Source organism: Cryptomeria japonica, chromosome 9 (assembly GCF_030272615.1).
Source record: "Cryptomeria japonica chromosome 9, Sugi_1.0, whole genome shotgun sequence".
NCBI classification, from domain to species: domain Eukaryota; kingdom Viridiplantae; phylum Streptophyta; class Pinopsida; order Cupressales; family Cupressaceae; genus Cryptomeria; species Cryptomeria japonica.
This window is the reverse complement of record NC_081413.1, coordinates 358,011,289-358,036,278: the sequence shown is the minus strand read 5'-3', so window position 1 is coordinate 358,036,278 and position 24,990 is coordinate 358,011,289.

The window sequence follows — 24,990 nt, the reverse complement described above, 5'->3', positions numbered from 1 at the left end:
ACTTCTACTATAGAATTTGAGTTCAAAGAAAAGTCTTACAAAAATGTCTTTTGCATTTGAAATACAAGCACATGACATAATTAGCAAGAAAACAAATCTATTCAAGAACTACAATTGTATGATGGTTTAATTTGACAATATTGTTGTAATAAACATTCCTTATGCCTTTAGGGAAAGTAATGAAACCATCCAACCCTCCCACATGATCCATCCTCAAGTTGTTAATCTCAAGATGGCCATCACTCAACCCTTACCAAACAATGGATCAGTGAACCACTCCCTTTTGGAGCCAATCTTTGGTGGTTTGGAGGCACCTAGGGAGTCTGAACAATTTTTTTTTTTGAAATCTACAGGCTTTGTCGCAATCTCAACGAACCCCATCTGACGAAAAACAAAAATATCCTAGGTAGTTGTTGTACAAGTGATGATTATTTCATCGTAATGTCAATGAAATGTTTGGTCGACATCATCAGAATATCGACGAACGTTTGGTGCTTTTTCGTCGTAAAGTCAATGAAATGTTTGGTCAATATCGTCAGAAAATCGATGCTTTTAAAGAGACATTGTATAATGTTTTGTGATTATTTTCATCATGAGTTGGATGAAATTTTCATTGATTTATCGATGAAAACCAACTCCAATGACCGTCCCACTGTCCGACGATAATCCGTCACAGGTTCGACATATTTATGTTCGTCAAAAAAGCGACGAAAATCATTTGGGTATTTCATCAGAATTTGACAAAAGTTTGTCGATATATCAACAAACATTCATCAGAATTTGGAGTCAAATAAAGTAGTGTTTGAATTTCTTATTTTAGTTTTGATGGAGATGATTATGATATTCTTACAAGTGAACTAGATCAACTTGACGTCTCTCATCCAACATTTCTAAGTCATGTCGTCTAGATACTTTGTAGTCTTCTTCATCAATCAAGTGTCACAAGGAAAATCTTAATGACGAGACACAAACCTCAATAGGAAGTATGGCTTGAGCACCATAAACTAGGGAATAAGGGGTAGTACCAATGGGAGTGAAAATTCTAGTATGATATGCCCATAAAGTAAAATTTAGATGCATATGCCAATCTCGTGCATAATATTGACTATCTTTTTCAATATTTTAATGATGATTTTTTTTATGCCTCAACTTGGCCATTACTTTGTGGATAGTATGGGATAGAAAAATGATACTAAATGCGGAACTTCTTAGATTTCTCTCACATATTTGTTTTTGAATGGGCAACCATTGTCAACAATAATTGTGAAGGAATCCCATACTGACACATGATATAATTTAGAATGAACCTATAAATTTTCTTGACAATGATGTATGTCATATAAATGGCCTCAATCCACTTGGTAGAGTATTTATTGGTAGTGATTATAAAGTTGTGGCCATTTGCAGAAGTAGGATGGATCTTTCCTATGAGGTCAAATCCCTATTAAGAGAAAGAGCATGGAGATATAAAAGGTTGAATCTCTTGTGTAGGTACGTGAATTAGGCCCCCATACATCTGATACTTGTAACATTTCTTTGCAAATTTGTGGGCCTCTTTCTCCATTGTAGGCCAATAGTATCCAACTCTTAGCAATATATTTGCCAAATTTAGACCATTGAAATGACCTCTACATATACTGTCATGTACCTCATGTAAAGAAGTTTTTGCCTCTTTTGAATCAATACATCTGAGGAGGGTTTGTTAAAAGGAATGATGGTAGATAGTGTCACCGATGATATGTATCTATAGGCTTGGTGAATGAAAGATTGAATTTGGTTGCTAGACAGGTTTAGGGGTAGGATTTGGGCATTTAGGTAATTGTAAATGTCTTGGTACTAGGGATAATTGGGACCAACAATTTCACACGTGTTTAGATTGTAGATCTTGAAAAGAGGGTACTAGTAGTTGTTGCACTAGGAACTCACATTTCTCAACATTTTGTGGCATATTAAGCATGGATGCAATTGTTACCATAGCATCAAATAGTTTGTTCTATAGTCGTGGCACTTGATGGAATTTGATTGTAACAAACTTGGTTTTAAAAAAGTCAACCAATTTCTCATAAAGAACAAGTTTTTCATCTTTTATTTCATAGTCATCATTTACTTAGTGGATGACTAGTTGGGAATCACCATATACACAAAGGTCTTTGATCTTCTATTACACTATGATCCTAAGTCTCATGACCAAGGATTCATATTCAACAATATTATTGGTACATTCAAAAATTATTTTGTCAGACGGGAATTACATCTCCTTGTGGTGCGATATACAAAATTCCTACTCTTGAGCCATTTCTTGTGTATGAACCATCAAAGTAAAGTTGCCACTCATTAGAGGATGCAACTATAATGAATGACTCATCCGAAAAAGAAGACAACAACACATGATCATCTTGAACTAGGTCATCTATGAGTTGATTACCTATGACTTGCCCTTTTATATCTTTTCGATCCACTTATTCAATGTCTAACTCGCTCAAAAATATTACCCATTTAGATAATTGCCCCATGAGGGTTTCTTTGATAAGTAAGTATTTTAATGGATCTATTTTTGTTACTAGTAGTTATAGACACATAAAATTTGTCATCCTAAGCCCGGGTGGATCCATTTCATTTTTCAACCATTATTCCATCATCAATATTGTCCACTATTAATATTATTATCATTTATCATTTATCATTTATCATCATTCAGTATTATTATTATTATTATTATTTTATCATTTATCCATCATTAATTCATTAATATATATATATATATATCATTTATTAATATTGTTATCACTTATCATCTATCATCTATATATTTAATATTATTCATCTATTTTCATAAACATATGCATAAGAATTACTTTATTCATTTATTCTTTCTCCTTTACCCATTTGCATCCACCTCACACATGTGGGATCAAACTCTAAAATCCTATTTTTTATCCCATATTCATCCCACAATCTGGATCCACCCAGAGAATTCTTATAAAAGAAGAGCCCCTCTCCCATTTTGCTATCCACAACTTTTCATTCAAACTCTTGTATTAATCTCTTGCATTTTTGATAGTTTGATCTTGCTTTCTTGCATTTCTCATTTTCACATTTCTTTGCAATCATCTTGAATCTCCAATAAATCATAGCTTCTTTTGTGTTCTTCTAAGAGTCATTTTTCTAACATAAGATCTTTCTTCAAGGAGTGCAATAGAGTAGTTTTTCTTTGTAGCATGCATGGTTGTTTTGATTTAGATATTTTCACTTGCATGTATGTTTCTCACAGGTGCTTCCTTGTGGATGTTGGAAGTTTGAATCTTTGATTCAACCCATTTCCTCCATCTTTGCATACTTACATTTTTAAATCCTTTTCTTCTATTCTAGTTCAAAACAACCATGCATCTTTGATTCAAATAAATGTGAAGAGTTATATGATGAAAGGTCAGAGCAAGATAATTCAAAATGTCAAGGAATTGGGTATGAATCACTTGATGTTGTGGCTACTAATCCTAAATAAAAACTCCTATAGAGGTGCAAGCAACTCTATTTATCATCTCTTTCATTCTTGATTTAAGGAGTGCAATGAAGTAGTTTCTTTATAGCATGCATGGTTGTTTTAATTTAGATATTTGTTCTTGCATGTATGATTGCTCGCAGGTAGTTCATTATGGATGTTGGAAGTATGAATCTTTGATTCGATCCATTTCCTCCATTCTCTATTATATTAATAATTATTCATTAAATCCATGTATCCTATTATTCTCCATTAATTCATTTAATTTATTAATATATTCAATTATTATCCATTTTCCAAATCTCCTACATATCAACTATATTCTCTATTTATCATCTCCAACTCTTAGCCATGTCATCCATCTAATGAATGCGGGATAAACATTTAAATTTCTACACTATTCCTATGAATGTGGGATAAAGATTTACATTTATAAACTATTATTTTATCCCACATTCACCTTGAAACTTGGATTCCACCCTGAGCGCATTTACAAATACCTTACTCCTCGTCATTTCTTAGCAAAAATTTCTCTATCATTTGCATATTTGCATTTTCAAATCCTTTTCTTGCATTCTAGTTCATCATCTCTTTGATTTTCATATCTTTCATATCATTTACATTAATATTTTAAATTTATGTTCTTCATAGCATCTTGTGTAGTACTTCTGAGAGCATCCATTTCAAACACAAGACCTTGATAGATAGGAGTGCAATGGAGACAAAACAATGTTAAATGCATGTGTGTGCATATTGTCTATTTTGCTTTACATGCATTGTTTTCCTATAGGTACTTCATTATCTGATGTTGAATCATCTGGATGTTCTCCCATAAGATCTCAGGATTGATTTTTGCATCTTTTTTTGTTAGCTAAAGGGTTTGTTTTGTTTGTGGAGCTTGTTTCAAATCTTGGGCGTCTCATCTTTCAAATTTTGTCTTGTGTAGAGCATCTATTCTTGTGTGTTGAAGATAATATCTTGAAACTACTAATGACATTTGGTGTAGGACGTTTTGATGAAGACTTGATTTTTAAACCAATTATCTTTTAGTATAGCAAACATTTGGATTTGGGCTTATGAATATCTATTTTATGTGATTGGGAACACTTGTGTGTGTGAGCGGACCTACTGATAACACACACTATCCTCTCCCCTGGCTCTCATGGTCTTGGGTGCAACAGAAAAGTGTTAGTGATGTTCGAGTTTTTATTTTTGGGTAGAGGGCCTACCTCTCGAGTGCCATTTTGGCCAATGAGAGGGAACAACCCAAGCGATATTTCTTCAGCCTGCTATGCAAATCAATAAGTTAGGTGAAAGCCACAATTTCCTGGTCATGATGTGTATCTACACCAACGGTTTTCCCATAGTATCCACACTTGTGTGAGATGTGTAGAAATCCTCTTGAGGACTGGGAATGGATTCTTAAATGAGAGGCCACCACATGGGTAGACACTGAGTTTTGCTGAAGTTCCCCCACAAAGAGCCAAATTGTTTTAGTAGCCTTACCTTCTACTTGTTGACTTAGGTATTGTGATGCATTATTGGGTAAAACTGTGACCAGATTAATTCTTGTTTTGACTGAATTTGTGCTTGTATAGATGTCCTCAATTGTACCTATATGTGTCAATCCAAGGTTGTAGACTAATGAAAGGTATTGTGGTTGTTTACCTAAGGGATGAAGATAATGAGTTAGGTGGGGATGAAATGCATGTACAAACTTAATTCAATCTCACATTTCTAATCTAAAATTTAAAGCACACCTCTCTAAAAAACACACCTCTTTAAATTCAGAACACACATCCTAAAGAAATTGAAGACACCTTTCTAAATTCAAAGAAAATGAAATCAATACTTCTTTAAATATGAAACAAATGAAATTAATGTCATACTACTAATACTTCTTTAAATATTTGTCAGCAAATATTAATCTAGATAAAAGAAATCATAGTCACTAAGTTTGGATTGAGATAATGCAAGCGATTGGAAGTTCAGTTTGCTATAGGAGGTTAGAATGCAACAAGAAGTTCAGTGTAATCAAAGGTAACAAAAAAGAATATTGCGACAAGAGGATGGAATGTTGATGAAATATGGCTGAGTATAATAGGATACAAGTGAAGTGTAACAAGGACAAATTCAAAATTGAATGTAACAGGGTAGAATAGAATGGAGTGTGGTATGATGAGTACAATAATGGATACACACACCCTATTCCTCAAGTCACAAGGATAACCTACAAAGAATACTTCACAAATATTTTATCACCGAATGGATTATGCAAGCGGAATTATTATCACTCCTCACACATAATTTGAATTAAACTATGAGGACACTACAAAACACATAATTAACGAAGATATAATCACACAGAATAATTATCACACAACTATAAATAAAAAATAACTTCACCAGGGTTCCAAGAGGGGGCCCTTCCCCTGGTTATCGTGGTGAGTAAACAAAGAATGATCTACTCCAAATCAATAAACACACCACATTCATCAAAGAATTCATAAAACAAGAGATAGAATTGATCTGCAAAGTCTCTATATATTATCTATTGTTTACTGTCTAAAAATCACATATATATACATATTAGTTCGGTGAATGCTATCAACATAAGGTAGAGGTACATTATGGCCATTGGCCAATGAACATATTAAATATGGTTTATAGTTTGGCCATAGGCCACAACCCATACAATTATAAAATAAATGTCTTAAAATAGAATAGAGAAACAAAAACAATTAACAATCCAACAACGTTCAATCCACATGTGTGGCCGAGGTCTTGTCCACATGGCTGATCTTTTCCTCGCGTGCAATTCTTGTAGAAAAACCAGTCGAAATTCATTATTTCCTAAAATGATTTTGGCATTTAGGAATTGGTCTTTCATCTTTAGAAACATGTCAAATATCTTTCACTTTCCTAATAATTAAATGGAAAAAGAGGGACCGAGGAACAAGGAAATTGAGGTAAGACAAAAAAAAAAGATAATAGAAAATAGAGCACACTTTACAACCAACAAGACACGCATGCCAAAGAAATTCCTCATGTACTTTCCAACCTGAGATAAAAAATTTATCGAGATCTTTGGGTCTTTAGAAATTTGAAATTTGGTATGCCTGAGAAGTGAGTATTGTGGAGGGGAGATAGTTCTACCAATCTTCTACCTATCCAATTGAATGTGGTATTCTATTGAAAAGGGATTCAACAAGTATTTTCCTAGCCAAACCTTAGGATTGTGCTTGAATGTGCTTTTATTTCATTGCAAAATAAAGAAAACGTTCTATCTGTCATGTTTTCTAAGTGTGTGTAAAACATACAAGAACATTTCACAATCAACACCACACTTGAAACTAAAACATTAAACTTGCACTTTCATTGGTCCATCTAGAAACACCTATGGTCCACAAGTTCATGAAGAAGTCCATATACCATCACTATAGAAAAAAGTAGTGCAACCCAAAAGGTTATTCAGAAGATGAGACACTTCCTATAAATAAACCATAAACTTTTGTTGAAACATCACACATTTCTACATCATTATCGAGATTTCCAAAACGGTGTTACAATAGAATTTGAACCTGAACTACACCTGAATCCTTGATATCAAAAACTTTTTTTTTAGAAGTGCCTTATCACAAGCTCATAACTGAGAACAATACATTTGACCATCTTATTGTCGGAAATTTGGAGGAATTGATTATGTGTTGCATTGATGTCAAGACTAGTGTAGTACCCCTACCGTAATCGATCTCTAACCTTGGTTTAATCTTGATTGGTTAATCGTAATATGATGTTAAAATTAGATGTTTGATTTACTGCATAGCTATTGATGTGGTTCTCACACTAGTTTTATGCTAGTTGTTTAGTGTTCTTATTTCATGGTATCCATCGAGCTAACACATTCATTAAGTTATTATATATGTATGCATGTATGATCGTTGGTTGCAGGATATTTCAGGTACGAAGTCGCATGAGTGCGAGGTTTGTCGTCACCTGGTTTTGCAGGTTTGAGCATACCCTTTTTAATCCTTAGAGTTGGATTAGGTGGTTGTAAGACCCTAGTCGACCTTAGTCGTGCTCAAGTGAGCATCGCCAGTTGTCGTCGGTATCCCCTTCTTGTTTGGGTTTGCGAGTCGTCTGTTTGGTTGACCTTCTCGTTTTACGTGCATGGTGTGATTGGTTAAATTGAATTGATTGAGGAAATCAATTTTTGATTTGAATAGCAAGTTAATTTGTTGTTATTTTAGAAAAGAATGAATTTTTGAGTATTTTTGTAAATAAAGATTTTTAATTCCAAAAATAGAAATTTTTGGGTCAACTCTGCCATATAACCCAATTTGGGGAAAAATTGGGGGGATGGACATTTTGGGGAGAGATTTTGGAGATGAATTGGAGGATTTTGGAGGAAGAAGGAGGATTTGGGAGTTGGAGATTTGGATTCTTCGTCAGATCTTGCCAGGAATGCGAGATCAGGTAGGGTTTGTTTATCCATTTGGTTTTTCTTAATTTTTATGGGGTTTGCTGTTCTAGGAGGAAATGTTGTAAAACCCATATCTCCAAGTTTAGGAAAATGGATTTCTGGTATGTAAATCAAAATATGGAATTCGAACCATTGATTGTTATTCTGGTTTTTTGCAAGTAAAACGAACTATGTGTTTAAAAAAAAACGTGGATTATATCGAACTGGGCGTTTGTGACCAGTTCCGAACGGTGCGTTGTATAATAACGCTGTGTAATTTATCTTAACCAGGCTGGGCGTTTGAGTTAATTTCGGACTGTGTTTAATGGGAAATGAAAACATTTATTACTGTGTGTTAATCTTTAAACAATATTTATTTCCGAACCCAAACCTGTGTGTTTTGTTTGAACTTAAACCTGGGAGTTTTGTTCGAATTGGAAACCTGTGCGTTGTGTTTTCTGGAAGCGGACTGGGCGTGCGGGTGTTTAACTGCGTTTTGGGGATTGGAGGTGGGGAGCGGAGCTCCACCTGCTCCACCTCCCCTCTCCCCCGCTCCTCCCCTTTCTCCTCCCCTACGTCCCGTGCTCCTCCTCCCGTTCTCTTGCTGTCTCATAGACCGTGGTGCCTGCAGCTCACGGCGGTGGCCGCAGGGCGCCGCGGCACCTGTGGGCACCGTTGTGAGCGCCGCCCACGAGGACCCCCAATGCTTGCGGCTAGGGTTAGGGTTAGGGCACAACCCGCCCTCCCCCTTTGCCTAATGCATTTTTTTTAATTAGTTTTCTTTAAAATGCATTTTTCTTTGGATTTAAAAAAAAAAATGGTTTATTAAATGTTTTTTTTTAATGTGTTTTTTTTTATCAAAAAAAAAAGGAAAATGCAAACGATATGTTGTTAATGTATGTTATTTTAAATGATGAGTATCAATTAGTACTTAATCTTGATTAAGGTAGCAAAAGAATAATAAACGATAATTGGTGTTGATTAATTCTATGATGGGGTTTGTAAGTTAGTCATTATTCAGTCTCATTTCATGACTTATGCTCTTGTTCTGATTAAGTTCTAAAACTATTGATTTTCGCAATTGAATATTGTTGACTATATTTTGTCTGATCTTGGATTAATAAACCTAGATCTTACCTTCTAGCTAATTAGAGCACTTGGCTAATTGAGGTAGTATTGTGTAAAAATAATAGAGAATTATATGTTATTGGAAGATCGTTGAAATACGAGATTGTAGAGGTCGGTTTTAGACCAGTATGTTAATGACGTTTTGGACTGGAGATTAAATATCTTATTTTAGTCGATTAATGGTTGTCTGAATTTTATTTATATGAATTGGTTAAAAACTCGTTATGACTTTATTTGCCTGTTCGATGCTTTGAACCTTAGGAGTTAGAAAACCAAGAACAACTTATCCCTAGATGAGGTAGATAACTGTAATTTGTTTTAGATCATGTAGAAAACTTGATCGATTGTAATGTTTAAATCAATTTGAGGAATATTGTCCTTTCCTGTTTATTGCCTTGCGAGTTTAATTGCTGTATTCGCTTTTAATTATGAAACGACATGTTTTGCTTTGCTTAAATAGGACCCTGTCGTATGGATTGACTTGGTGTACCTGTTTCAGTCCTCGAATTTTGAGTTGACTATGATATTGTGATGTTGTCTTAGTTGGTTATATCCTTGTGTGTGAGTCGAATGATGATTGTGGTTGACCGTTGTTGATCGGGTCTCTAGTTAGAGTACCGTCAGCAAGTGATTACCCTTGAGTCATGTTTGACCAGATGATTGTTTCTCTTCTTGAACTCCGTTTGTCTCACCATGTGTATTCCTTGGTTTTGAGTTCGTTTGAGTATAGTCTAGTGTCGTATGGGAAAGTGGCTTTCGATTGGGGGCCGCGCCCAAAGTGGCTGCTGGATAACCCGTCGAAAGTGAGTCTAATAAGTGATAACCTAAGTAGATTAGAATGTAATTTATAAGTAAGATAATTGTGCCTCACACATGGGACGAGTGCTATCATAGACTCGACATGCTGTGAGAAGGCCTGAAATGGAAAACCATCTTCCTTGTCTTCACGAGAGGATGTGTGGGTCCACATGAGGCTTGGATGGGCCGGAAGCTCAGATTAGGTTGCCAGGGTAACCAGTGTATGGGACCGGGACCTATGAAGACTTGCCATGGTATCCATACCAGGTTGTGTGATGACACTTGTCCCTACATTCGCTAGTGTGTTGTCGTTTTGTCCTGTTAGGAGTACCTTTGTGGGTCATCCTTCTTGTCTCTGCCCTTGTGAGTGTCAGTATCATGATAGACCTTGGGTGGTGATGGCTCAGTCTTGAGGATGCTCTTCTGGACCTTTGTTTTGGCTGTGATTATGTTCAGCTGGATCCTGTTCTTCTCAAGGATCGTTTATGTATTTTGACCGATGTGGTCGTTTGTATATTGTTATGTATCGCCTTGATGGCTGGATTGTATAGTGTAACCTCTTGTATTCTTAACCTTTATTATTTATCAGAGGGGGTCTTGCAGTTGAGCAGACCCGGAGATGTAGCCCTTTAGGGGTGAACTCCGAGATCATTATGGTGTTATGTGGTGTATTCTCTTATGTTTCCTTTATTCAGCTCTATCATGTATGATTAATTTATGTAAAATGGTTAAGTGGATAATTGGAATTAACTATTAATGCTTATATTCATTTCTTCCTTAAATGCCATGTTGATCAAATGCATAATTGGTTGAGATGCGATTTGTCGCTAATGCATGTGTGTAATCGTCCTTTAAATGCAATAAGTTGGAATATGGAATAATGTATCTTAGAGTAATGAATTATACTCAGTTGTTGTTAAGGAATTTAAATATGCTTGGAAAGATCTCTTATGTTATGATGAAATCCTAGTGTATTAGAATGTTAGATGTTGGTTTGTAATTTTAAATGAAAAGCTTGAATGAAGATTATGAATAGATCTTATGATGAATCTTCGCTTGTGATTTATATTTCCCTCTTTTGAAAGGAATTATCCTGATTAAGAATGATCTCGTTATTAAGATAGTTAGCTTAATGGATTAATTGTATGAGTTAAATGAATTGTGAAATTTAAGTAATCTCGTTGGGAAACTCTTTAGGTGTTAGTTGAAGTCTTCCGCTATGTAATCTGAATCCTCTTTATCTTGTTGCATCTTATGTGTTGTAACTTTAAAAAAAAACAAAATAAAAAAATTTTGCACTCTATTCTTGTTATTTTAGCTTATCCCTTCGGGGTTTCCTGGCGGGGCATTACAACTAGCTTGTTTGGTTGTCTACTGGGTTCTGGTAGAGTGGTTGGATTGTGATGTTGATTTGGAGATCATCTATGATATTCTCTGGTATGTTCAGTTTGGTGAATTGGTTTGGTTCGGTCATTCATGTGCATGTCACATTTAGTTGGTTTGTGATTTGGTGATTTGGAAGCTATCCTATGTTCTAGTAAGCCTTTTTGTTACTGGTAAGGGTTTTATTGACAAAGCTTTGTTGAAGATCTTTTGATGGATTCGATAAGTGGTGTTGGTGCAACTTCTAAAAGGTTCTCGGGATGTTGATAGTTATGACGTTCATGTTCCAGTTGTTCGGTGGTGTTTATTTGTCTTATTGCAACCTATTTTAGGTTTGATGCTATTCTATGTTATTCTCTTAGGTTATGGACCAGTTTATGTAACGTGTTGGTGGATGCTCCCGATGCGTTATCGGTTGGATTTATTGTTTGGTTAATGTTATTTTGATCTTAGGCTGACTCGGGTTATCATTGGTTTGTGTTAGGATTCCCAAAGATACTGAGAGGGGGGGTGAATCAGTATCTAACTGGTAAATGGATTTTCTGATCTTATTAAGTAAATTGCATTCCAAAATAGTGTACCGATAAACGAGAATTAATGCAGTAAATAAGAACAATAAGAACAACATAGAAAGCAAACCATAACAAAATATTTTTAACAAGGAAACCCAGTGTGGGAAAAACCTCAGTGGGATTTATGACCCACAATATTGACTCACTCGCCAATAAATGAATATTACTTACAATAGGGGCCTGCACATGCAGGAAGGCCAACTGCCTAAAGCTCACTACTTAAATACAAAAAGGAAGTCTCACTGACTTACATAATGGATTATGCAAATCCAATACAATGTACTGGTTTGGTTCAACATCTTCTATGCCAGCTTCACTACCAGTTTAAGCTCATACAATAACCATAAACCTTACTCCAGAATCTACCTTAATATTCGCATGTTTGCATCTACTTATTCTTCCTTACACAAATGATCTATAAGATCTCATACTTATATATGAGTCCTATTACAATTCACCTTGTTGGCTTACAAAAAGATATTACAATTAAATACATTATGTAATAAAAAAAATCTTGTCGGTTGGGGTGTCGGTAATCATCTTTGCCACTGCCAGTAAGCTATCTGCCAGTGTAGAGTCTGCTGGTGCTGGTGCCATAGGATTACAAGGTTGCCATCAATGACAATACCTTCAATCACCTACAATTTCTCATTGGAGTGTGCATTTGCCAAAAATCTCCCCCTTTGGCATTGATGGCAACACTCATGAGAAAAAGTCAAAATTGTATCCAAAATGTGTTGTCTAAAATTTTTACTAAAAACTGTACCAGATGTGTGCTCCCCCTGAGCAAATGATCTCTAAGTCATTTGGATTTTTCTCATTCCTACTACTCCCCCTTTGACTTCAATGACAAAGGTTATCAAAAATATCAACTGAGTGTAGTTCTCAGCTGGATCCCTATAACTGGTTGGTTACAATTTGAAATAGATCTACTAGTACAAAATTTAAGCTGTTAGTGAACTTTTCACTGTCCTTAAATGCTGCTTTTGTCCTTTGGATGGTATCGGTGAGTATGTGCATTTTCTCTTCTGGTGTCTTAAGTCCTGGAAAAAGTGTCTCTGAAATCTTTTTTCTCAAAGAGATGAGGATATCAAGTTTCAAACCAAGTCTACATTTCAGTTCCTTAGCCTTGTATTGTATTCTTTCCTTTTTCTTTTCCAAATTTTCAAGTTTTTCCTCAAAACCTGCAATTTCCTGCTCTATTACCGATATGGGTTCTGCTGAACCTATGAGATTATCAGCTATATCATTTATTTATGTATGTACTGTGCTAATCTCCTTGTCTATATCTGGTGTCAAAATATTTGTCTTGCATGTGTCTTTGTACAACTCCTTAAATTCCTTTAATGTTTTGTTTAGTGCTGGTAGGAGGGTGTCAATGTGTTCTGTGCACTTCTTTATTGTCTCATCAAAGAATTTTTCTTTTTCCTTAATCATTTTCTCATTGAAACTCTCCTCATTAATTTGATCAACTGTCAAAAGATTGCAGGTGATATACTTAGACAATGTGTCTAGTTGACTCAGAGAATATTTATTTTCCACATTGCACTTGGGTGAAATCAATTTCAAAATAGGGATGGTATCATCAATTGCCTTATATGCAAGTGCATTGCAATTTGTGATTTTCTTGATGGAGTCCAATAATACCTCTATTACATTTGTTGGTCTAAATTCTATTAAGGAGGAACCAGAAGATTGTCCAACTACTTTAACAATCTGCATTCTGTCAGTGTGAGTAACCTCTTTGCTTATGTTGACCTCTGGTAGGTCAGTTTGAGTCTGCATCTCAACTAGCAAAGGCTTTGGTTTCTTAGTTGTTGCTAGTGGCACTGTCTCTGTCTCAACCTTCCCTTCGTGTTTCTCAGAATGTACCTCAGTATGTTTCCCTATGCTATCTTTTGTCGGTTTCTCAGAGTGTACCTCTGAACTGTGTTACTACTTATCAAATTGCCATTAGTTTTTATATTCAAAGTCATACTATATACTCTATTCTTTTAACACTACCAAATCATGCAGTCGGTATACATAGAGAAGTCGGTATACACAAAGAAGTCAGTATGCATAGTCTAGTCGGTTACAGAGGAAAGCTGCCACAGAACGTAGTATACACTGAGTTGTCTACCGAGTATCTTTTTATGTCTACTGAGAAGCAAAGATGACACACTGAGTTGATATACACCAAGTGAAATGTGTTGCCAGATTCATTGAACCTGGACATGCATATGAAAATGTGTTACAAGATTGAGGCACATCTAACCGTTATCACATTGGAAATTGCACTAGAAGATTGTGTATGATTTTGAGATCATTTAACCAATGAAATATTTTGTATGGTTATTCATTCGAGGAATCATGTTTGTAAGATCAAAGCAATGAATTGGATCACCGTCTTAAGAGATCTATTTATACAACATGAGTTAAGGGTGTGTACATGAGTGTAAGAAGACTGTTACAAAGACACAGAGGTCACCGAGAAGGTTTTCAGAGAATAGTCGAAGAACAAAGTAAATAGAAGGGTTTACCGAGTTACTATATGGGTTATCGAGGTATTCTACAAGCAAGGTAATCTAATCTGAGCACATAGAATATACTATAACATTTCAGATGTAAAGTTGCAGATATTTGCAATGATTTTATTGTAATATTGTGAAGTTGAAAGAGAAACCTTTAACAGGGTAAAAGACTAAAATCAAGTCTATACATTGTAAAGCCTCTAACCAGGTGCAACATTTAGATTAAGTGTTGTAAAATCCTTTAGCAAGGTAGATCTAGCAGATCTTGTTACTCCTAACAGGGTAAGCTATCAGAAATAGCTAATATGTAGCTCTAACCGAGCACTCTTTATTATTGCAGTAGTGAAGTTGTGGGTGCCATCCCCACCGTAGTTTTTCTCTCTAACCAAGAGTTTCTACATAACCAAAATATATGTGTTATGGAGTGAATCATGTATGATTGTTATCTATTTGTTTTAGCTTTATTTTATGTTACTGCACTATTCTATTTATGCATAATAGTAAAGTTATTATTCAAGAAATGTTTTGGAGTATTGATTCACCCCTCCCCTCTTAGTACATTAGCTTTCCATATTGGGCCTAACAATTGGTATCAGAGCTTGAATCTTGGAAAAGGGTTTAACTACCTAAAGAGAAAGATCTTATCAATGGAAGGCTACAAAAAATCTCGAAGGATTGTGTATCTGCAAGAAGAGCTAGATTATGCTAATCAAGTGATTGGATACATGCAAAGGCAAATGCAAAAATCTCTGAAAGTAAGAAGAAGATTATATGATGACTTGCAGGATTCTCAAGAGTTAGTGGAACAAATTGAGACATCATTTGAGAATAGTATATCTGAAGAGACTGAAGAAATGATTGGAGTATTGAAAGAAAAGAACAAAGCATTGGCTGATCAACTAAAAGCAATGAAAAGAGAGCATGAACATTTCAGCACACAAATGATTGAAAATCTAGATGCATTAAGGACAGCTAAGGATAAAGCAAGAGATCTAGAAAGAGAGAAACAACAACTTGAAATCTTATTATCAGATAAAAATGATGAAATCATAAGGTTGACTGGGACTCAACAAAATATGACAGATCAACTAGGTTATGCACATCATAATGCAATTCTGAAGAATGATGAAAATCAAGCATTGAAACTTGAAGTATCAAGATTGACCGATGAACTTGAAACAAAGAAGAAATCCAGAGAAACATTGAAGAAGAGTTATGAAGCATCAAAGATGTTGGATGAGAAACTGAATACAAGAAGACCCAACAGAGATTACAAAGGAAAAGACTCTACCGAGAAAGGAATTCATACTACCGAGAGAGGAGAATCATCAAAGCAAGCTGGAAATAGGAATAACATCAAAAGAAAGAAGCCTATTTGCAACTACTATGGAAATCAAGGTCACACTGCCAACATATGCCAAATCAGAAAAGGTAAGCAACCGAATATCACTAAGTCCAATGGTTATTGTTACAATTGCAATAAATATGGTCACACATCTAATCAATGTAGGACAAAGTCTGTTAACAATTATCAGAAGGCAAAATTCAAAGGGTTTTGTAGAAACTGCAATAGATATAGACATAGTACTAAGAATTGTTGGTTTAAGCAAAAGAGCTACATGTGGACTACACACTGAGCAAACACTAGAGGTTACCGAACTCACATAGATCCTTACCGACAATATGTAGCAGTACCATGGGATTACAATACAAGGATATGGTGTGAATGTTGTGGAAGATATGGACATATTAGTGCTAACTATTTTATAAGGTTTGGAATGAACAACCGAAGATCATGGAGAAATCCTGGTATGGCATGTTTTCATTGTCACAAAGTCGGACACTTGGCTGGAGATTGCAGAGACCAACTTAGAAAAGACATTGAAGAAATAAAAGGCAAATTACAGATGATTTGGAAAAAGAAGGAATTTGTGTCAAATGAAGAAAGCACCTTACCTACTGAGTTAGGTGCACCTATTCCAAATTAATCAGTAAAGGTATTAAGGGACTGCATTCTCCGAAGGTTAAAATCATAACAGTTCCTATTCTATTATGTACTAAATTTAAAATCTGCATAGTTAAGATGCATTAGTAAGTTTGAAATTGTATCAAATTCTTTGAAGCACTATATAGGAAGCCTGTCAAGTCAGTAAATGAAGGAAATTTGGTTACTCGATTAAAACAAAAAAAGAGAGTAAATGGGTTAAAGGTGAACCGAGTGCATTTAATGTTTTTGACCTAACCCGCACAGAGCCCGATAAGGTATTTTGTGTACTTAAAAGCATTTTTGCACTTATTTACACTTACCAAGTTTTTGAAAGAGTAGAGCAGAGCGATTCCAAGGCGATCAAACATCATTCAAAGTGAATTCAAGGTATTTACATCAAATCTCATCGCACTGTTAAGCTAGCTTACCGATCTTATCAAATTGTTATTATTTGCTGAGTGTGAAGCGTCTGTCATTTGAAATTATGAAACCCTAAGGACTCTTTACTAGTTTTTACCTGAAATCCTAAATGGCACCCAAGATCCAAGATCCCATTGTTGTTAAGAATGTAGAGAAGCCCTCACTAAAATACTCTTTGACTCCTAAAGTCACCTCCGAACTGAATGACAAAACCGCCTTTTCACTCATCCCAGATTAAGTCTTGTTAGTCAAAGATGTGAGATTCTACACCAAATGTCGTGTTGAAGAACTTGGTCATGTTGAAATAAGAGACACCTATGATGAACTATGTACCGATGGTGTATTAAACAACAAGTATGAACACATCAGAATCAAAGGATTGACTGAAGCCCTAACCTATCCTCATGTGTTCAAGCCCCAATGGGTCAAGTTTGTTTTGAGCAGAGTTCACGATGATTTCATGTGGCTAGAAGAGAAACCATTTAAAATCACCAAGGAAATCATTCATGTGATCACCGGTTACCCTATATATGATCATGCACGAGCTCAGAAGATGATATCAGAGAAGGAATTGATCAGTTTAACCAGAGTGGAATATGATTACAGAGGACTAAAATTGAACAATGTCAGTGATGCATAACTTAAGTTTTCTATTAGAGTAATTGGTTACTGTTTCTTCCAATCAGCAAGGGAAAACAGTGTACCCTATGCAACAGTTGACTTAGCTTATAAAATTGTGAAAAAGGGAATGAAATTTGATTTATGTGAAGTGTTATTGAAGAACCTGTTTGAGAATCTGAACACAATAAGGAAGCCGAAGAAGAGAAACTCGGCAAATAATCTAAATTTTGGTTCACTTCTTGTATGCATGTTTTTCTACTTTAAAAAATTCTTTCCATTAGTTAGTAAAGTAGTTTGGGAGCTACACTGACCAATCACCCATCAAATTAATGACTTTATCAAGAAGCTAGGTGATAATTTCAATGACATAATGGATGGTTATTTTAGTAAATTTTAAGAGAAGATGCACAACGGGTACCGAATTCCACCCCAGCTAGTGGAGAAATATAAAGATGATGTATGCTTTGAGGTAGACACTAACTACTATTATGTGAATCCTATGGAATCGAGGACTCAATCTTTGCCACCTCTGGGTTACGAGATTGACTTTGACATCACACAACAACAAATTGATGCATTTCTTACATTACCAAGGCATGCTACCGACCTGAGGTATGGAGCCTATGAAGAAGTGAAGGGAAAAGTAAAAATGAGCATTGTAGTACCCAAAGCTACAAGGAAAGCAAAAAAGATGATAAAGGTTTTAACGGAGAAATTTGGAGAAGATTCTTCCTCCACACTTTTCAAAGGCACTCTTGCCATCACCGAAGAGGAATCAGAAGCTCAAGAGGCAGCTATAACACTGAGCACCGAACTACCTAAGGGTAAAGTGTTAAAAAGAAAGAAACAAGACACTTCAAAGGCCCTACCGACTCCTCCAACAAAGAGACCTAACACTAGAGCATCAGCTGCATCACCGAGTAAGAAACAAAAGAGTGTTACTACTCCCAAGGTAACCAAGACCTACAAGAAATCTACTCGGAGACTCATTTTGGCAAAAGAGTCTAGTGATACAGAATCTGAAGATGCAAACAAATTCCAAATTGTCAAGAGCAAGAAGGTAAATATACATAGTGTTGACAACTTCTGTGCTAATCTGAAAGAATATGGTAGATTTGGTTCATTTAGATATGTCAAGTATGAAACTAGAAATAATGATGAGAAGGGACGAATTGAAGAAGTTGTCATCTGCACACTTCTAAAGTTCCAGTTAGCTCCATTGGAACTAGTAAAGTCACTTCCGAATGAACTTTACTTGCATATTGATAATAGGTGGAAGTATGCAATGGACTCAAAGAAATAAATCAGAGAAAGAAGTCTAGTCCATCTATTTCCTAATATGTCTGCAGCAGAAATAAAGGAACATTTGACAACCTACAATTCAAAATTTCTTGTCAAACAAAGAGCCTTAAAACTGATGAATGGGCTATATATTGATGTAGAAAATGAGACAAAAGCAAAATGGTAGGAAATATTCAAAATCAAGGATGCTGGTAAACAATCTACAGTTGAAATCATTGATGTCACCGAGCATGATCCTGATGTCACCGAGCACAGTCCTGATGCTACCGAACAAGACCCTGCTGACACTATTCAAATAGATGAAGATGTCATGGATACAGAGGAACCAGAGCAGGAAATGATAGAAGGCACTACATATGCAAAACTTGTATCTAGTGAATCCGTATTAGAACAAGTTCAACCTTATCCACCGATCACTCAACCTGTCTCTACCGAAGCTCCTCAGGATACAGCACAAGGCACCGAAGGTCACAAGTCTACAATAGGAGAAGATACTAGTCTAGAACAGACCTCTCAAACACCTTCGAGCATAAAAAATGTAGCAGCTGAGACACCCAGTATCGAGACACCAAAAGACACCACAGTGGCTATAGGAACTGACCAAAGTGTTGCCTCTATTGAGCAACCTATCAAGGGTCAGCAAGCCTCTCAAGCTATTGTCTTGGTCCAACCGACCAAAGGTAAAGAGAAGAAGGTGAAAAAGAATAGTTCCAAAGTTGATTTATCTAAACCAATAGTGTTGCCCAATGTGGATATATCAAAATTAAAGGGGCAAGCACTCATTGATTTCGGTGAACTATGCAAAGCAAAGGCCGAACAAGAAAAACAGATGGCCATATAAAAGAAGAATAAAGTACTTCAAAAGGTGAAGACACTACTATCAGATATGCTACCTACAGCTACAGTGTCAACCGATGCAACCATCCACATTCAATTGGATGAACTCCTTAATCAAATAGAAACATTTGGAGTTGATGCATTTGAGTATTTGAGAAAGCTAAAAGACAAGGAGCTTACTCCAAAAATGATATAAGAGGTACAGAAAGCTCTAGCTATTGGCAAAGTCAAACTTGCCAAATTCATTGCTGAGTTGTCCCCTCAACTCAAGCACATTCTTTATTTATTTCAGAAACTCTGTACATTTTCTATATTCATTAAAGACATTAAAAATAAAACTGATGCAATTGAGAAAAAGATCACCGATCTCTCAAATATGTTGACCCCAGAGCCCAATTCAGTTCAAAATTTTTATACCAAGCTTCAACAGCTCATGGCTCAACAATTGGAACTAAGAAATGAAAAACATAAGATCAGGATGGATATAATGACACTCTAGACATTATTCCTTCCTCATCTTTCATCAGTTCAAGAACAAATTAACCGAGCCACACGCCTATCTACTACACAAGAGGGAAGCACTCTTGATGGCTTAATATCACTATTGGCTGATATTCAAGCACAAAATTCTTTAATGGAAAGTGTAAAGGATGCACTCTCTATCGCTCTCACCGATGCCCAGAAAAAGTACAAATCCATTTTTGACCAGTTACCACCCACGGATGGAAATTAAGTTTTTGATGTTTGTCAAAAAGGGGGAGTAATACTATATATGGGGAGTGATATAGTTTTGATACAGTTTTGATCAGTATTGAGAATGATATAGTATTTGGAGTATTGTATATAGGGGGAGTATATCGAGGAAAGTATGCAGAGTATGCGGAGTATCCAAGGACAGTAAGCAGAGCACACAAGCACAGAACCGAGCACGCAAAATCAAAGTTATGTACAGTATAATGATAAGGGGAGTATATCTAAATATACTATTTCATTGACTATTGTATATACTGTCAAGTATAGTCATTTTACAAAGTATATAGATTTTTGAGTTATGACTTTGAAAGTAGTTTTTGTCAAACATCTCAACTAATGTCAAAAGGGGAGATTGTTACTACTTATCAAATTGCCATTAGTTTTTATATTCAAAGTCATACTATATACTCTAGTCGGTTAACACTACCGAATCATGCAGTCGGTATACACAGAGAAGTCGGTATACATAGAGAAGTCGGTATGCACAGTCTAGTTGGTTACAGAGGAAAGCAGTCATAGAACGTAGTATACATCGAGCTGTCTACCGAGCAACAAAGATGACACACCGAGTTGATATACACCAGGTGAAACATGTTACCAGATTCATTGAACCTAGACATGCATATGAAAACGTGTTACAAGATCGAGGCACATCTAACCGTTATCACATTGGAAATTGCACTAGAAGATTGTGTATGATTTAGAGATCATTTAACCAATGAAATATTTTGTATAGTTATTCATTCGAGGAATCATGTTTGTAAGATTGAAGCAATGAATTGGATCACCGTCTTAAGAGATCTATTTATACAGCATGAGTTAAGGGTGTGTACATGAGAGTAAGAAGACTGTTACAGAGACACAAAGGTCACCGAGAAGGTTTTTAGAGAACAGTCGAAGAACAGAGTAAATAGAAGGGTTTACCGAGTTACTATATGGGTTACCGAGGTATGCTACAAGCAAGGTAATCTAATCTGAGCACATAGAATCTGCTATAACATTTCAGATGTAAAGTTGCAGATATTTGTAGTGATTTTATTGTAATATTGTGAAGTTGAAAGAGAAACCTTTAATAGGGTAAAAGACTCTAATCAAGTCTATAAATTGTAAATCCTCTAACCAGGTGCAACATTTAGATTAAGTGTTGTAAAATCCTTTAGCAAGGTAGATCTAACAGATCTTGTTACTCCTAACAGGGTAAGCTATCAGAAATAGCTAATATGTAGCTCTAACCGAGCACTCTTTCTTATTGTAGTAGTGAAATTGTGTGTGCCATCCCCACCGCAGTTTTTCTCTCTAACCAAGAGTTTTTGCATAACCAAAATATATGTGCTATGGAGTGAATCATGTATGATTGTTATCTATTTGTTTTAGCTTTATTTTATGTTACTGCACTATTTTGTTTATGCATAATAGTAAAGTTATTATTCAAGAAAAGTTTTGGAGTACTGATTCACCCCTCCCCTCTCAGTACATTAGCTTTCCATATTGGGCCTAACAAACTATCCATTGCCGGTATCTCAATAGATTTCTCTATGTTATCAGTAGCCAGTTGCTCTAACTCAGTAGGTTTTTCAGTGTGTACATCAGTGGTATCTGTCTTTCCAATATTCAGGGGATCAGTTCATTGTTCAGTGTGTGTTTCAATCGAAATCTCAACATTTCCAATTGTATCCTTAATATGTGTTTCTACAACAATATCCTCAGTTGGTGGCTCAGTTGCCACATCTTTCTTCTTAGCGGTTTCCTTATCAACCACAATGTTTACTTCTTGTGTATCAATGTTCATAGTATATAACACCTCTGAATCAGGATTGATGTCTTCATGTGTTGTCTCCATTCTCTTAACATTATCTGTTACCAGTGATGTATCAACAGTCTCAACTGGTGGAGTATCAGAAGGAGGTGGGGGCAAGTTATCTATTACTTTTATGCTCGGAGGACCACCTACCTTGCCTTTACATTTATCCTTATCCTTGTCCTTTTGATAGACTCTGAAAGTATTTGGTCATTTAAGTTCTTCTTTCTTTTCCTTCTCCACAAAGAATATATCCCATTTGTCCATTGTCTCTTCATCGATCTCATTCACTCTGCCAGCCATTAAAGCTACATGCCAGTGACCAGTGGAAAATATAGTCCTGTTAGCCTCACTTATCAGTTCATCAATTTCTTTTGCTGATTTCACTGGGTGAACTGCAAGTAATTTTTCTACCTTTATCTTCTTATCCAATTCCACAATTGCTAATCTCTTTGCATCTAGTCTTTTGTACAAGTCACTTGGTAAGTCATCTACAACTTCTATCAAAAATTTCTTGTAAATGTCTAAGTGTAAAATAACACTGTTTTCTATACTTTCCTTTTCCTCATTTGTAAAAGTACTGTACAACTTGCTAACATTTGACAAGTTTCCATCTCCAGTTATTTTATTCAAAAGATTGTCTAAGGGAGGGATAACTTGTTTTTCCTTCTTCTTCTTGGGTGTCATTTTCTTTGTCGGGGACCTTACTGCCTATTGTTTCCTTCTTGTTCTCTTTGGTGTAGGAGCAGGTACCAGTGAAGGTTTCCTTTTTCTTTCTACTCTCTGAAACTCTGCTGGTATTTCACTGTTGAAGGAGGTACCAACTAGTGAAAGATGTGCTTCCGGTTGGAACCCTTCGAGGTCACTTTCCTTGATACCAGTCTTTTTCAACAAGTCTTCCTTAATTTCTTTTGCCTGTTTAGTTACTTTTCTGATTGTTTGTTCTCTTCTCTTCCTTTGTTTCATGGTTTGTACTTTGCTTTCAATGGTTTCGGCATTTCCAAATACTTCTTCTTTAGGTTCTCTAGGGGCTTTGAGGAGGGCTTTAGCATATGTTTCTATTATGTTTTCATCTTCCTCATAACCCATTTCAGTTACCCAAATAGTTCTAGGAACCACTGCCTCCATCCAGATTTCATCCTTCTTTATAACAAAGCATATCTCCTTTTAGTATTTGTCAACTATGGTTTGAGATAGTCTTTCCCTAGTCTTCATTCTATTCTTTAATGCCTAAAAGTGTTCAATTATGTTCTTTTCCCTATCATCTCCCATGCCATTAAAGATATCCAAAAGTTGTTTTCCTACCGGTATGTCAAAACCAAATTTATTTTCTACCTATACCAGGAACTTCCTTGGTGATGTATAGTAGTAGACATACAATTAAGTTACCAAATCTGAATGTGCCTTTCTTTTCTCCTTTGATTTTCTTCAGATTATCAATTAGTTCATCTTTTAACCATTCACATATGTCAATATTAGTGTTACTCTTCATGATGTCATAAGAACTCTTGATCATAAGATAGAAACAAAGTTAAATCTATTGGCATGTGTAGTCTTATATCCAATAATCATGCTAATGAATCTTACATTTATATCTTTTACATCATTTACTCTCATGGATTTGCTATCATGGGTTGCACCGGTTAGGGTCATCACAGTGTTGTTAGAGACCTTCTTTTCTTTTTCTAGTCTACTACCAGTGGAAGGTAAGCTATTCACTGCCCTAACTGCTTCTTTTGTAATCTTATGGATGGAATCTAGCCAAAAGAACTCCCCATGAACTCTGCTCAATATAATCCTTATAACTTCCTTGGGAAAATCAGGAATGCTAAGTATTTCCACAAAACCTAGGGTTTCAATTATCTCGTGTTCTGGTTTCACATTCCATTTTCATCACAAATTATAGTCCGATACATGTTCATTATCTCATCGGCACCAAGTTCTTCAATATGACAATGTATGTATATCCTAGGGTCTTCAGCATAAGAAACTCCTTTGGGTATTTTAGAAAATGCTCCTAGGGTATCATCCTACTTTGCAACTTTGGGAATTATCTTAAATACGGGCCTAGGGAATTTAACCACTTCAATTACAGTAGGGTGTGCAATGAATTCAACTACAGAGGAGGAAGCCATTGTATAAATACCTTAATCTGCCTTTAGGTTTGAATGCTTGAATGATTTGCTTCACTTCTCGCTATGGATGACTTCGCTCGGATTTTTCACACTCTAAGGAAGTTTGAATGCTCAGTGAATGAAAAAGAGTGAAAAACACTTGCTTTATAATGTCATTTCCTTTAACTACCATAATAAATGCCTACCGGTTAAGTGAAAACTTAACTCATCTGCCGGTAAAGAAGCATTTCATCTTCTTACCATCAACCGAGGGTAAACTAGCATGTTTTCAATTTGTTGCCATACCCCCAAGGGATTTCTTTTTAGTTAGATGAAGAATCTCCTGTTGGTGGAGTGATACTCTCTTCTACCGGTGTAGGAATAGCTTCATTAACATTCCGATCTGTCTTTCTAATCCATTGTTTTGAAAATTCTTGCTTTATCTCATCAACGTTCTCTTTACCTTTCAAACTGGGTCCTTTGTTATTTGTTGGTGATGCTTTAATTCTACAAAATTTTGCAATATGTCCAATCCCATTACAAGCATAACAAGTCACATTATTTTTCTGAATAACTTTTCCATATCCTATATCGGTATGTGTTCTGCATTGATTAGATAAGTGTCCAAATCTTCCACACACATAGCATCTTACATTCATTCTACAATTTTCTGAATTATGACCAATTTTGTTGCATTTAGAACATTGACCGGTGGGTGCATTATTGTTCTCATAGTTTCTAGATCTACACTAATTTTCTCTATGACCATACTTGTTATAGTTAAAGCATTTCCCATTAAATTT